General features: G+C 46.0%; 1 protein-coding gene across 5 annotated transcripts in view; it reads right to left on the reverse strand.

The window, feature by feature from the left end:
• SVIL (supervillin) overlaps positions 1-14,730 on the reverse strand; it is a 128,017-nt gene extending 113,287 nt beyond the window's left edge. For 4 of the 5 annotated variants that reach the window (XM_015853194.2, XM_015853195.2, XM_015853193.2 and 1 more), the window contains exon 1: positions 14,153-14,439. The gene's annotated coding sequence lies outside the window, so the exon portion shown is untranslated. Of the gene's footprint in view, positions 1-14,152; positions 14,440-14,480 lie in introns of those variants that run through there. The other variant, XM_015853191.2, reaches the window with a different exon arrangement.
• Positions 14,731-15,910: the final 1,180 nt, after the last annotated feature.

Below are 15,910 nucleotides of genomic sequence, written 5' to 3' on the forward strand. Positions count from 1 at the left end.
AGTGCCTAACAAAAGCAAACACTGATGGCTATTGACACTTGTGGTAAATTGCAGTGCTTGGCAGTGTGTTTGTGCAAGAACATTTTCAACTTTCACAAATTTCTCACAGAAACCCTGAGACTAGAGCAAGCCTGCAATGAAATAAATGCCACTCTTAGCCAAAAATAAGCAAGCTTAGATTTAAAGGAGGCTTCATGACTCAAAAAGCTCCTCCACAACTGAAATGGGACATCCAAAGTGGTTCCATTGCACTCCCTTTTAGCTCCTTAGGCAGCAACATCAATTATTTAGGACACCTTCTGAAAGGGTTGCAAAACTGAATTATTAAGCCCTTAGACTTGTTGAGTTGCAGCACTTATGAAAAAGATACTTTATCAGCATATAAACCAATGATTTCTGCCAACCTAATTAGTACTATGGAACAGACTGCCACATAAGCTTATCAGACTGTTTTCCAAGTCTTCCAAATGAATTTTCAGAAGCATTTGTTCAGGCTCAGAGATATCTGCATGTTCTGATTTCATAAGAGCAGCAGTTTTTTCCTTCAGAAGACAAATCTGGTTATGTTGCAGGTTACAGCACTCAAAGAAACCCCACAACTGCAAAACAAACAATACGTAAATAAATAAATTCACATTCAAACCTTTGTTACCACACGGAAACTTTAGTTTGATTTACCTTATTTCTCTTACTCCTAATCAATTTGCAGCTGTGTTATCTCCCACACTCTGTGGCACTCAAAGTACCCTGAAGTTTCAGTGTTAATACCCAGCACTGAGTATTGTCATTCCTCTCTCTCTAATGCGGTAATTGCCCAGTTTGGGGCAATGGATCTTTTTTTTTTTTTTCAAAGTAGCCTGGCAGAGCCTTTTTAGTTTGTCTTGGATTTGATCCTCCTTGGTTCTTACCTATGGAAAAGAAACTTGGGGAAATTCTGCCCCTTCTGGACTCTGAAATGTTGGGGCTGATGGTCTCAAATGCATGTTGGGGAGCAAAGGCTTTTAAATGATTATACTCCTCACTCCATACAAAACAAACAAACAAACAAACAAGAACACCAAACAACCACCAGTGGAATTGGTGAGTATAGGTGATCCCAAAGAGTACTGCACAAATTAACCTCAGACCCCCACCTCCCAGAAAAGGGGAAATTCATGCTTCAGTTACCACAGCCCATCCCAAAAGTCATTCTTTGCTGGATAATACAGGCAGGCAGCTGCAGAGCAGGGCAGGAGATCAGGCAGTGTTGGCTGCAGCCCTCTCAGCACTCCCATTTAGCTGGCAGCAGGAAGGGAGATGCTATTCCCCAGAACACAGCATTTCGACACACACTGCTGCCCCAGCCTGGCACAAGAGAGTTGACTGGAGCATAAATCAGGCCAAAGAGATGTGCTTCTTTTGGCCAGAAGAGAAAATCTTGCAGACACAGCTAAAGGAGAGGCTGAGAGGCTTTAGTGGAAGGCAGGCAGAAGTAGAGGTGCTAGGATGGTTGGCAGCTCCAAGTGCTCAGTCAGCCAGCATGGAAGTGGGAAGTCCAGGAATGTTATTTGAATAAAAAGAGGGAAAGGGAAGGCAGTACAAACCACATTCCAAGTCTCTGCTATAGACTTCTTCCTTGAATTGGGCAGATGGTGTCAATTTCAGGCAGAGAGTAGTAGATTCTCAGCAGTAAGATAGACCAAGTTTCCATTAAACTGGTCTGCATGTGATCTATTGCATATTACCCACTACAAAACCAAAAAGGTAGCCCTGATCTTCAGTTACAGTCAGCTATTTTGCAAGACCTGCTCATACAGAAGCCTCAGCACATGCTCCTTTTACATCTCTACAAAGCAGGAATCAAATTTGGGTTTGGCAGAGACAGATCAGCATTTCCTGCCCCAGTTAAACTAGCAATTACTACAGTTCTGCACCAAAGCAACACCATTCACAGGGTAAGTACAGAAACAGCAGCACTGCCCTGTGTATCTGAATAAAACCAGGAATAAGTAAACCAAAAAGAGAGAATTAAAGCTGTGCTGACCCATAAAACAAAAGCAGCTCCTTAAGAGTACCTGCTTTCCAGGAACTCTTCTAAAGCTACCAAGAAAACACCTAATTCAGAAAGCTTCTCTTCAACAGATGACCATTCCTGGACAGGCTGTTGTGCATCATCCTAAAATGCACAAGCACATCACCCAAACTCAACAGAACACGAGGCTCCTTCAGTGCTGAGACAATGTGTATCAACTGGGCATTGTCTGAGCAGCTTGCAAGGACATCTTCGGAGCTTCAACCTCAGTAGTGAAATGCCCTTAGTCATAAATTCAACAAATGTAATGATCCTTTCAGTTAAAAAACGATGTATTTTTTCAAACAATATTCTGTTTTATAACCTGAAATGACAGCACTCAGTGCAGAATCTATTAAAAGGATTCAAAGGAACAAAACAAAATACTGGGATTTCCATGAATGACCAAGTAACGTTAGGTCTTGTGATTGAAGATCAAAACAAGTTTGCTTTCTTCCACCTCCATTAATTAGAACACACCAAACAGAATGAATCAAGTAGACGCTGTAATTTAATCTGGAGAAAATATCAAGTCATATTTGTGAGCAAACACTCCTCAGTACATTTGAGCAGCAGATCTGAGGATAAGGGTTTTTCATGTAATAGTTATTAAATCAAACATATCAGTGCTGCAGGACATGAGGAACAGCACCTGAACACCTGACATGCTCCAGGCAGTGCCCAGTTACCAAACCTTACAGCTCCAGGCAGGAGAACCCTGTTAACAATTAACTGGAACACGGACTTTGCCATGGAGGTATAACCTTTGAGTCTAAATCTCAGATTCCACCTAAAATACTTCAATTTATTCTATAGAGAGCAGAAGTTTTGTTAAGATGTGAAAGAAGATGGAGTTTGTGGTCACATAAGAACTGATGGCATGATGAGGTAGTGCCAGAAAGGGGGTGGAATCAGACTTGCTGGGAACGTGTCCAGCCAGGCACTTGTGCTAGGCAGCGCCAGCAAGACCCTCATCTCCCTCTGTGCCAAAGCAAACCCTGAGTTGCAAAGCTAGTAAAAAAGCAGCTATTTGCTCATGATCACAAGCCAAAGCCATCAGGTTGACAGCACATATTACTCCATACTAAATTTATTTAAGTACTCAGTCTGAGTTTCAGAAAGCTTCCCAAACTCTCTAACCTGTAGGTACTGGCCTGAGCATAGCTCTCCTGCATCTCCTTCCTCCCAAGTACTTCTTCCCATTCTTCTTAATTTACTCTAAGCACAGAAGAGACACACTGTCACCATGAATACTGTAACTCCAAAGCACATCTCCTGCTCTCTTTAAGATGATCACATAGCATCTTTACAGTCTGATGCACAAGCAAAGGATCTGCAGTTTGGGGAGAAGACAAGTTCTGCTCGCCATACACAGTCCAGCAGAGCCCAACCACACTGCAGTAGCTTTTGGTCTTTCCCAGCTAAAGGCATAATGCTTTCTTTAAACAAACAACTTTTTAAAATAGCTTGGGGAAGGAGCCACAAGCACAAAGAAAAAGAACATCCATTCTAGCATTTTAAGCAAGAAAGAAACACTGCTCAGAGTTCTGTTTGAAAGCTGTTAAGGTGCAAAGGGAAAAAGCATGTTTGTGCTGTGGTTAGATCAAACGCAGCTAACAGGGCAGTTCAAAGAGAGGACAGAGCCACCCCACAATAATCAGTGCAGGCACATGGCTAAGAGCAGGAAGGAAGAGGGATGGGAAGAGCAGGGAGCCACTAGGCTCATGAAACTTCATCCCCAGAACTGTTATTGCAAAGCCACACACACATATTCCAGTCTCAGAACTGTACTGCGGGTTTCAACGCTCGTTAAAATGCCTCCAAAACAATGTTTTCAGAGTAGGGTTTCAATGAGAGAGGGGAAATCATTTCTTTGAATTGCTCTGTAAAGTCTGCCCCTTCCAGAAATGAATGCTGAGGCTCCCTCACTCTCCTGCTATGTTCCATAACACCAGAATTCAGCAGCCAGTGCCAAGCCTGGGAGGAGCCCAGAGCAGCCCCTGTACAAGGCATGGGAGCAGAAACTCAGGGTGAAGGCTGTGCACAACCTCCCAGCACAGAAAGTTAAGCCTGACCAGAAAGGAAAGGAAATTCAGTCTAATTTTGCAAATTTTTAATACTAAAAGCTCTGCCAAAGTATTGCCCAGACCACACCAGGTACAGATACTGGTGGGTTCCTGCTCTCAGAAATCACAGATTTTCCAAGGGCTGTATAACCTCACTGCAGCAGCATAGGTAGAGTATAAAAGCAAGAACTGTTCTGGCTTGGGGAAATCAGACTCTAGACACACCATGACAGATGTCCTGCCCCAAACAGAAGCAGTAATATTCCTGTACTTGAGAGCCCAGCTAACATAAAAATAGTAGAAAGCATAAAATAAATAGAGTCATAGAATGGTTTGGTTGGAAGGGATCTTTAAGATCATCTGGTTCCAACCCCCTACTATAGGAAGGGATACCTCCACATAGACCAGGTTGCTCACAGCCCCATCCAGCCTGGCCTTGAATGCTTCCAAGGAGGGGGCATTAATGAACATTAATGAAGATGATGTAATAAATCAGTTTCAAAGAAGTAGCACACCCTGCAAAGCAAATAAAACAAAAGAAAAAAATCACTACTTATCACCACAGGCTTAGTCAATCTGCTGCATCCCTACCCACTGTTCTTTCATTAGAGGAAAGAAAATAAAGGGATGCATAATTTGAGTTATACCCTTGACAGTGCATGTGAAAGAAACAAAGTAAGGATCCAGCTCTCATCTCAGATAACAGAAAGCTTTACATTAGATCAAGTCTGAAAAATTAATCCTTGGAAATCCAGAAGAAGGATTAAAACAAACAGCAAATAGAACATGAGGACATCAAGATCAGGCTATACTTCAAGATGAAAGAAGGAATGCTGAAAACCCAGAAATGACCCATGGAAAACATAAATAGGGAAGCTTGGTATAGCCCCAGGGAATTGATGAAGCCAGTAATTTTTCAAGTGAGCAGAACTCAAAGCTCCCAGCCTGCAGCACACACATTGCGCACTGATGGGTTGAACACCACACTGACACTGCACACATGCATTGGCCAAGTGCAGCCAAAGAGTGGGTACATGCACACAAGTGTGTGAGCCCACCTGTAAGCCCACATGCACACACACTGAGTGCCCTGATCCAGGAGTGACCCAACCACATGGGCAGTTTCTGAGTGCACAGAAGCCCTAACAAAGCAGCTCATCAGACACTAGGCTGTATTTAAGACTGAGATCATGTTCTTTTGCCACAACTGTCATCTCTAGAGACTTGAGGGGGTACAAATAACTGAGGAACACAGACTGTCAGCCTTGCAGGTATCTGACAAGCATCCAAGCCCTTGTAACTCACACAAATGGACACAAGACTACAAACATTTGAGCAAGCAATCTTCTGCTTATCAAAACAGCAGAGTTTCTCATGGCAGCTCTACAGCCCACATCAAAAACACCAGAACATTCTGAACAACCTTAAAACATGAATCTAGTGACTATTTTACAGGAGTTAGAAGTTTTCCACAATAAGAATTTGTGGTTTCCTGTGCAAGAACAGATGCCAATTCATACCAACATGTTCATGGAAAAAGTTTTTTTGGGGCTTCCTTGAAAAACTGAGTTCTGTAACATCACTTGTTTTGTTTCAGACTGGCACAATGGTAAGTTCTTATGCCAGTCTTTGCATAAGAACCATTTCCTGAAGCAGTACTTGCTTCATTGGAAGGATGTTGTCTAATATTACACCACAAATGTACACATGTATGTTGTTCTAGGAATTTCACAAGTAATCATAATTCCTGAAGGCGGAAGTTAAAGTGTTGCCTCTCCAGATTGAATTTGAAGAGATCTTTAAGCCAGGCTGAAGTTCAACACAAACCACGCAGACCCAGGGCTTACTTCATACACACATCCCTGCCTTTTGGGGTCAGCAGTTTGTTGCCAGCAAGTGTCACCTGGCAGCCCACATAGAGCATGTCCAACCCAACACTGCTCTAAGGATCTCTTCTAAAAGGCTCCTAGGGTCACATGAAACTAAGAGGCAGCTCCCCATGGGAAGTCAGATTAGGTTTCCAAAATAAGGAAGGGAAATTCTCACTTGGAATCTGCCACCTCCTGTCCACACAGACCCCTTCAAGTTGTCTGTGGCTGTGCTGGCCCAGCAGGGTACAATGCACTGTGCATTTCAGACATCATATTTAATACAGAAGTCATAGCCAGGCATTTCCCTTTTAAACCACAAGTTTTAAGAACCTGAAATGCACGCCCAGCAGCCGTTACTTATGCTACAGTTAGCTTTTATTAGCCTATGTCCTAGGAAGTTGTTTATCTGGGTTCGCTGCCACTTTAAGTTAATTTTATTCAAAGTAACTTTATTTCAAGCTGGAAGAATTAAACTTGCATTCCATACCAAGAATCCATAAAAACAACTTTCCATTCTCCAGGCTTTTGCTGGGAGTAGGAAGCCACAAGAGCTTTGTTGCCAACCCACAAAAACAATACAAAATTGGTATTTGCATGCAAGTTGTAAAGTCAGGCATGCACCAAATATTACAGAGACAAGATAAACAAGTGTATTTAAAATAACCAAGTCTTTTATCTGCAAGCTCCTGGCCTGTGCAATATGACAGGAAGGAAGAGGGCAGGCACAGCACACCACGTGCTCCAGCCTGCATTGGGGCTCCCCAGTATGGAACACTGGGGAGAGATTCACCCTAAGCCTAGGTCAGAATGTTTCTGGAGCTCAGATGTATCTTTACTTTATGCCTTGCAAGGATCGGGTTTGGTACAAACTCCTTTGAAGTAGCATTTGTTACAGTATACACTTGAAACCACAAATGACACAATATCCTAACATAATTTAAGCCTAAAGCCAACAGCGTAATGCAACCAGGAACACACAGCTTGAGTATTCTGGAGTATGGTGGGAGAGGCAGCTACATTTTAGCATGTAACACCTCAGTGCATACTACAAAAGAGAATAAAGCCTCACAGCTGCTCATAAACAAGGTGCAGCATCCAGAACTCAAGTAACTACAACAGGAAACCCTCAAAAAAGGAAAACAGTAAAGCCAGATCTGTACTGATAGACATTGCCTCAGCAAATACACTTTCTTTTTATACATATTTCTGTTCACTACTGCAACTTTTGCTGAAGTCAGCTTCCAAACTCTTGAATCTTTCCATAACCATATTTAACAGCTCCGTGGTACCATGTGTGTGGCCGATCCGTGGTTACAGTGCAGGCTCAGGAACCACACAGCCCATCAGATAACACACACCTGAGCACACCAGCGTGCCGGACAGCCCACAGCAAGAGCTGCAGTGACCAACCTGGAGAGGAACCAAGCACAGCATCTGTAAATAGCTCTCAGCAAACATCAGCCTGCGGCTTGGGAAAGCAGCTCTGCCTGACACTGCTCTGCTGCTCTTTTTAAATTAATCCATTCTATAGTTTTGTTTTTAGTTCCAGAGAGCAATGGAAGAAGCAGGGCAGCGAGGCAGGCAGAGCAGCACTTACCACTGACTGTGCAAAGGAAATCATTAACAACAGCAAAAGGAAGCAAAGGTTGAAGGGATGAATTCAAGTTGCAGTTCAGGACAGGAATTTCCCTGCTGCTGGAAATGCTGCTCTCCTGTGCAGCCCAAGGTCTCTTCCTCTGCTGAGCCGCAGAGCTGCCAGCTTTCCTGGAGCTGGAAGGCTTGACATGGACAGACATGTCTTTAAATTGGCAGGGAAGCCAATTTAAATTTACAGGAAACTTTAAAATAAATATTTTCCCCTTTAGGGGATGGAGCAAATAAAAGCCAACTTCACAACACTGGCAGAACCTTTCGTTTAAAAGAAACAACAAGAAGCTTTCTCTGATGCTCTTTTTTTAAGCATCTCCAGAACTTCCACCAATTTCAATTAGGAACAGTTTTGGAGGCAAGTGAGAAGGGCACATCCTTCTTTATACTCCATGCCCTCGAACACGTTTAACGTCACATCATTCAGCTTCCCATCGCCTTTCAACGAAAATAAGTATTTGTTTTTCTTAAAGCCTTTAATAGGAGCTGTTAAAATTATTCATCAGGTATTGTCTACTTTCACTGCTCAGCTGAGGACAGATACCCCCTTATTTTTATACTTCTCAAATTCCACTCCTCCATGTCCATTCCCTCAAATCACTCCAAAGAGTCGGGGAGGTGTAATAAATTAAACAACAGTACTTTAACAACAAAAAAGTAAGATGCTCCCTAACCTTCTCTGTGACATACATTTCTCCTCCAGTCCTCAGTCACTCCTACCTGCCCTCACTGGTCTCCATTTTTGAGACATGGCCTCTCTGCCATCCATGCACAACACTTTTAATCCCAGAACATGCATTTTTACTTTTTTTTCCCCCTGCACTAACTACATATTTAAAGCTAATAACCATGACTCTGCCCAGCTGTGTACCTAATAAGATCATTCAAAACTAATGGCCTGTACGTCTGCTCTGATTTCAGAGATACACTGTTCTAATTGTTCAACACAGAGTCTGAAAGAGTAATTTTCCAGAGGATGAGAGCAAATATCCAGCCAAAGACAGTGTGTTAACATCTCCTAAGACACTCACTAGCACTGGGAAGGAAGGGTTTAAAATCTCAAAATCTCAAAATCTTAAAATTTGGAAATAAGAACAGATCCTGAAATATACCACCTTAAATCAAGGCATTTCTTTTTGTGTTTTTGCTTTGTTTTTATCAGGCAATGCTTAACTACCAAGCCAAAGTCATCATCCTATTAAGCACAAATAATATTGAAATCATTTTAAGGCAAGCAGGGCAGCTATGACCAGGTATGATGGGGTAGGGCCAGTGAAAGAAAAACAGGCCAGAGGAAAAACAATACACACACACACACACACACACACACACACATATATACAGTCACCTGAAAATTTCCTGTCTGAGTAAGAGGGGTTTCAGATCAGTTAAAATGGGTGACTAAGAGCCCAGTGCAAAGGGATTGTTCTGTTCTCTGCAGCAAGAACACACATGTTCCCTTCCAGTCTGCTTCACCATGCAGTGATTCTCACAGCCAGGAAAATGCAAGTTTTCATCCTTAAACTGCAAATCGCATTAAATGTTTTCAAGAAAATGCCTGACCCATCCCCTGGTGGAGCAGTACGGCCCTCCTCGACTGCTTGTGAAACACAACTCAGAGCTGGGAAATGAGAGCCTTGGCTGACAACCATCAGAAGGTGCCTTGTTCAGCTGGAGGCAGGTCAGAGAAGTGAGGGAACAAAAGAGCTGTTGACAAAGTTGTAAGGGGAGCTTCTCTTACACAAGTTACTACCACAGCCTGTGGATTTACAGCAATAGGTAAATAATATCGCATTTCATTCTTGTGCCAAATCTATAGGAAAATAAGGGGTTTTTTATGCAATTGATGCAACAAGTGACCAAAAAAGAAAAAAAAGAAAAAAAGAGAAAAAAAAAAAGAAAGAAAAGCATTTCCTGGCAACCCTGGTGTTATAAGAACAGCCTGCTTAAGTCCCACATGGCTTAAGTCCATTAGAAGCAGCACAGGGGCTCCCAGCATTTAGCAAGAAGTCCATTTTATCTCTGCTAATACTTAACACCACAGAAGCAAATGTAGCTACAGTTGCCTGTATTAAGCAGCTGGCAAGCCCGGAGATGGAAAAGTTGCAGAACAGCTGGGGAATGCAAGACCCTTTTGAACAGGCTGCTATGTGATCCAAAATAATGGCGGGCGTTTACACACAACACAATGGCAGCAACAGCCAAATGCAGGCCTGGCGGACGCACCACAGCTGCTCCTGCCTTCAGACCAGGCACAGCCAGCAGATACAAAAGAGTTCATATTAGCAAAAATATGGCTTTCATCTTAAAAAGCAGCAGCTTGGTTTCCAAAATAAGCAGCTGGCCTTCCAACTGGGCTAAACCCTATGATATTCTGCACTGGAAGTTACCCTGTAGAACAGCTCTGGATTAGGGTCAGACTGCTGCTACTCTACCACCGGCAGCTACCAAAAATGCAGTATTCAGACCATCAGGCTGCCATGCAACAAGGGCTCTCATTACAGTGCTTTCCAGCTAGCACAAGGAAGACAGCAACACAGAAACAATACAGACACTAAGTACACAGACCTTAGCCATCCAGTGAGCTAGAATGCAGCATTTAACTGATCATGGGCCATTTTGCTGCTTTTTTACACCAGTTTTGTGCATTAGTGTAAAGGTAAGTTGGTATCTGAAGACAAGACTTCTCACTGCTTGCACCTAGAGAGATGGCCTTTGTTGTCTGTTGGTTTTGCAATGACTGATTGCAGCTGCAACAAGCGCTGGCTTGTTTTGCAACTGCCATCTAAGTACCACACAGCTTTGTAGGTGGCTGTGCACAAAGGTTGCATCACATCTTCCCAAGTTTTCACATCTCAGAAGAACAGTATCACTGGTCCCATCTTTCTTACTCAAGACAAGCCATGATTAAACGGTGCTAACAACCTGGTTACTGCTTTGTATCATAACTGTACCACTTCCGATTATGCTGGGCACCAAAACACAGTAATGGAATGTTTCAACCATCAACATCTTGATTAAAACAAGTACAACGCAAAAGAAACTGGTTTTGAGTGAGAGAGGGAGACAGAAGAGAGGAATCTTTCAATGCAACTTCCTCTACACATAACTATTAATGTTAAAATCCAAGTTAAGAGCTATTCAGAGTACGGTGGCTAAAACTGGACAAAGACAGCTGTCATAGCAACTGAAACAGATGCAAACACAATATTTGATCTTCATTTTTTTAAGCGCTACTAATAGTGAACACAGAAAGGATTTAGAAACAGGGGTTGTAAGACTGTCAGTGGTTAACAGGAAGTGTTCAACTTTGCACACCTACCCAACTAAATGTTACATCCACACACTTCAGACTCAGATTTCTAATACCAGCTTTCTAGCAAAATTCCTCCATTAAATAAGCCACATTTCTAAGACTTTCCCCATAGAATGTGTATGCAATAAAGAAAGAAATAAGCAGAGTGTGGAATCACAAGCTCAGAGAACTTACTTCTTGCAACAAAATACGACTGCACTGCAGCATGGTGCCCCTCCTGGAGGTAAAGCAGTGACACGCATGCTACCTTACAATCCTACTATTTGTAAAGATAAGAACATAGATTTACTCTTCCAGCTGTACTGGCACTAGGAACAGCAGCTGGCATGCCATGTTGGGAGTGATGCCTTGTGTCCTCAAGTCCTGGACAGGCACAAGAAAACCTCAGGAAGTTCAACAGGGCCAAGTGCAAAACCCCGCAGCCAGCTCAGGTTAATTCCAAGCACAAACATAAGCTGGGTGGAAAGCAGGTTGGGAGCAGCCCTTAGGAGAAAGACTTGGGGCTTCTGGTGGATGAAATGCTGGTCACGAGCCAGCAGTGTGTGACTGCAGCCCAGAAGGCCTAGTGTATTAAGGACTGCATCAAAAGCAGCATGACCAGCAGGCAGAGAGAGGTGACTGTTCCTCTGCTCTGCCCTCATGAGGTCCCACCTGAAGTACTGCACCAAGGGTCACCAACACAGGAAAGATACGGAGCTGTAGGAGCAGGTTTAGATCACAAGGATGCTCAGAGGGCTGCAGCACTTCCCCTACAAGAAAGGCTGGAAGATAAAAGGCTCTGGGGAAACCTCGCCATGGCTGTATGTATATGGGCACTACAGTAAAGCTGGAGAAGGACTATTTATCAGGGCATATAGTGATAGAGCCCCATCCCTGGAGGTGGTGAATGCAGGGCTGGATGGGGCCCTGGGCAGCCTGTGCTGGTAGGTGGCAGCCCTGCCCATGGTAGCAGCTTGGATCCAGATGGTCTTTAAAGTCCAGTTCAACCCAAACCATTCTGTAACTCCTCAGAGTAAACAACCTCAGTAGGAGCATTTCAGCCCAATCTATACCAGGAGGTTTTTTCCCAGTTTTGACTCAGGCTTGCTGCTCAGATCTATCCAGCTCTGAATGCACTAGCGTCTCTAAAGTCTTGTTCTGAAAATGAAAAAGGATTAACGGAAGCAAGAGCAGGATATTGGAATGAGCTAAGACATCCGTGAAGCTTAACACAGTTCAGCAAACAGCTGATCGTTAACAGTTACATGTAATGTACTGACAGTCAATACGAGCAAATGAGATGTAAGTGATCTGCACTAGGGTGCACTTGTAGCTGGAAATCACTCTTTTAACCACCACCCCACTTCTTTGTAGTCGAGTTATACATTAAAAGACCTTCTGGTCTCTTTGTGTACACATGTGTATCAGTAGCAGGACAAGTTTCTCAGTTCTCTTTAACATCTTACACATGGATGCAAATTGAACTCTTTCACAAGGTAACTACAGTTGTTATTTACTAAGGAAGAACTAAGAAAACAAGTCGGCCGACAGCTTATTCTGGGTTTTATTATAATTACACAGATATTACTTAATAAAAATTATTAGGAGGTACAACTACACCAAAGTTTACTTGCAGTAACAGAGATTTCCCTACCATGTAGATCTCTCGACAGCCATGTCCCAACAGGCTCTAAATCGCTTATACACATACCGAGTACTGTTCAAAGCAGACTTGCTTTCAGCAAGATTAAATACCTGTTCAGTTTGAACTGTCCCGGTGCCAGGACAAACTACAGCTCAACCAGTTCAGACAGCCATCCCACTGGGCACCAATGGCCTCTGCAACTCCCAGCACCCCAAATCTGCTGCTTCTGGGAATCCTGCCAGGAGCTGTGGGATAGCTCTGCGCTGAGGACATTGCAAATTGAATATCTTAGAAGTGTGCTTGTGTTTTCGTGGAGCAAGGCTGCCACGGCTCAGAATATGAGTCAGCACGGCTTACAGCTACAGAACTGAGCAGCGCAGTTAGAAACAGTGCACTTTTGAAGAAGCAGGGGGTGTGAAACGATCCCCCCAGGGGAACAGTCAGGCTGCACCTGGCAGGAGCCAGCACTCACCTAGAGAAAGGAATTTGCTCCAGTACCTCCCTGCTCCAGAGCCCATGATTTTCCCATAGTCATGTCAGAAGTTTCTGCACAGGACGGGCACTTTGCTTCTGCCTGTATCAGGGAGGCTAACCACAGTGCAGCCAGACAGGCATGCACACCCATGATGTGGCTCTGAGCCTTATTTTTTTTGCCTTGCTTAAAGTGGAAGCTGAAATACAGTCTGGATCAGAACAACAAAATAAAAAAACCTAAAAGCATCTCGATTAGTTAACACTATATCATCCAGTGAATTCCTTGGACAGAACAGCAGAGCCAAACTGAAGAAAAGCAGTCTGCCCCCATACATCTCACCACACCAGTACCTGTGGCCAGGTGTGTTTTAAGGCCAGCACACCTTCATCAAGACACAGAACAGTGTGCCCTCCCAGGAGCCCTTCTGGCAGCTGTTGGAGTACACAACCACCGAGCACACCAGAGGAGCACCTCTGTCTCTCAGGGATCCAATGCAGGGTGGTTACTCTGCAAACACAGCTGGAGCCCCTGGCTGCCCCGTGCAGCTGCGGGACGGCACATCTCAGCTCCAGCCATGATTCAGCTCCCAGGGCACAGCACCCCACACAAAAAGCTACGTACAGCTCTGTTGTCACAGACCTTAGCCACGCAAATCTGTTGAGACGTTCCCATTGTGAAGTGGCTTCTGTTTTCATTTTGTACAGAAAAGATTCAGATAACCGCAAGCTGAGAACACTTTTCAGTATGATACAGTTCTCTTGGTTTCTCAGTTAGCACGCGATCCAAGCAGGGCAGCTCACACGCTCAGAGCACACACCAGTTCGGGACTCTGACAGCTCTCCAACACCCCCAAAAGCATCGCAGCGCTTCCCATTCGCTCCCCCAGCTCCGGGCTGCTGCCCCCTGCCAAGCAATAAACCTGAGTGTAGCTGATCTGCGCGACAGCGCTTAAATCTCTCTTAAGAGAGCCATAATCCACCGTCACGTGCAGCATTAAGGAGCATTACGAGTAAAACAGATCCCGAGGTGTCAGTAAGCAGCCGGCTGCCGCGCCGGGCACCGCGCTCACCGCTACCAGCGCGCCCTGCCCAGCGAACACGAACCTCAGCGCCGCGATAAAGGCTGTTCCTTCGGGCCACACGTGCGAGCCGCTGCCGCTTTTCTCCAGCTGAAAGCGGGGACACAACTCCGGGCCGGCCCAACCCCGCAGCACGGCGAGGGGCGAACGGCGCTGACCCCGAGCCGGGAGCCGTCGGGGCGGCAGGTGCGGGGCGGGAGCGGGCTGACAACGGGCTGACAGCGGGGCTGCGCGATTCGCCCGGAGGTGGAGAATGAGACGGGGAAGTTTTCCGCAGCTCAGCGGCGCGACCCCGGCCCCGGCCGCCCCGCACTGCCCCGCACCGCCCCGCACCACCCGCCGCCGCCGCTCACCTCGGGGCAGCCGCAGCCTCGGGCATCCACGCCTCCGGCCGGAGCGGAGCGGGGCGGGACGGGGCGGAGCGGGGGAAGCGGGGCGGCCGTGCGGACCCCGAGGCTGGGGCCGCCGCCTCCTCCTTCCCCTCCTCCTCGGCGGGGCGGGGCGGGGAAGCGCCCGTAGCCTCAGCCCCCAGCGGGGAATGGAGAGACTCGAGCTCGGAGGGGCGCGTGAGGAGCAACCGCCGGCAGCGGCCCCACGCGGGACGGGACGGCAGCGGGCGGGATGCGCCTCCACTTGGCCCGACCCGCCCCGCGCCCCTCAAACCGCCCGGCCCCGCTTCCGTGCGCCTCCTGCGGCCGCTGCTCCGCTCCTTAAAGGGGCCGCGCCCGGCCCGGCACAGGGCGCGGGGTGAGGGGCCGCCTGTCACGCGGGACGGCCCTCCCCGTCACACCGAGACCCTCGTTGGTGCCTTCCAGATAAGCCACGAGTGGTTCTTTGGGACACCGGGAAAGAGGTCAGGTCCCCACCTCAGCGTGACGGTGGCCATCCCTGACGCAGCCCCCAGCAGTACTGAGGTGAGGGGACGTGGGAATACGTTCACGTTCTCTGATATTAAACAGCCCAGAAGACAGAATCACCTTTGAAGTCCATGGAACCCAATAGAACGGCTGGTTCCTTTCTGCTCCGTGCACAGAAGAAGGGAATCTCCAAGTGCAGAAACATGCTCAGATGAGGCAAACCATAAATCCTTCAACTCAACGCCCCAAATGCACTCTGCAGAGCCTGCTACAAAATAGTGTGCCCTCGCTGTGCCCTAGGTGAGCTCCAACTGAACGCTGGGGGCTTGAAGCACTGCTGGGCTTTATAGCTCTGTGCAGGCAGATGTTTCTTAATTGCTGGGTAATGATGTGGTGTGGGCACTGCCTTTTGCCCAGTGGTTATGAATTACTTTGTGCAGATACACAAAACCCACATCAAGCAGAAAGCACAGGCAGGTCATTCCTGTCAGACCGAGGGAGGGAAGGAGTGAGGCTGGCACAGAAAGGAGGACAGAAATAAACCCTACCAAAGATAAAGATCCCGGAGTGGACAATGATCTTCACAGTGTGCTTCCTCCTGCTGCCTTTCAACGCAGCTCCTGTCATCCTGATGGGAACTATCAAACGTGTTCCCTCTCCCTACAGATAAAAAAGGCAGCAGCTTCTCACTGGAACCATCAATGGATTTTGATCCTGTAAGAAATGCCCTATAAAACGGGCCTGAGAGAGCTGTCTGAGTGGGGGAAAGCGCAATTGGATGTTACATCTGCTTTTGTTGTGATTGACGTGACACTGTCCTGATTTACTGTCAAATATCAGAATGGGTTCTGGATGGAACTCTTACAACCCAAACCCGAAGTCCTCTTGCCAAGGACTGTTTTTACTCCAGCTGAGAACCGATTCAT

This window comes from Coturnix japonica, chromosome 2, assembly GCF_001577835.2.
Source record: "Coturnix japonica isolate 7356 chromosome 2, Coturnix japonica 2.1, whole genome shotgun sequence".
Lineage (NCBI taxonomy): Eukaryota > Metazoa > Chordata > Aves > Galliformes > Phasianidae > Coturnix > Coturnix japonica.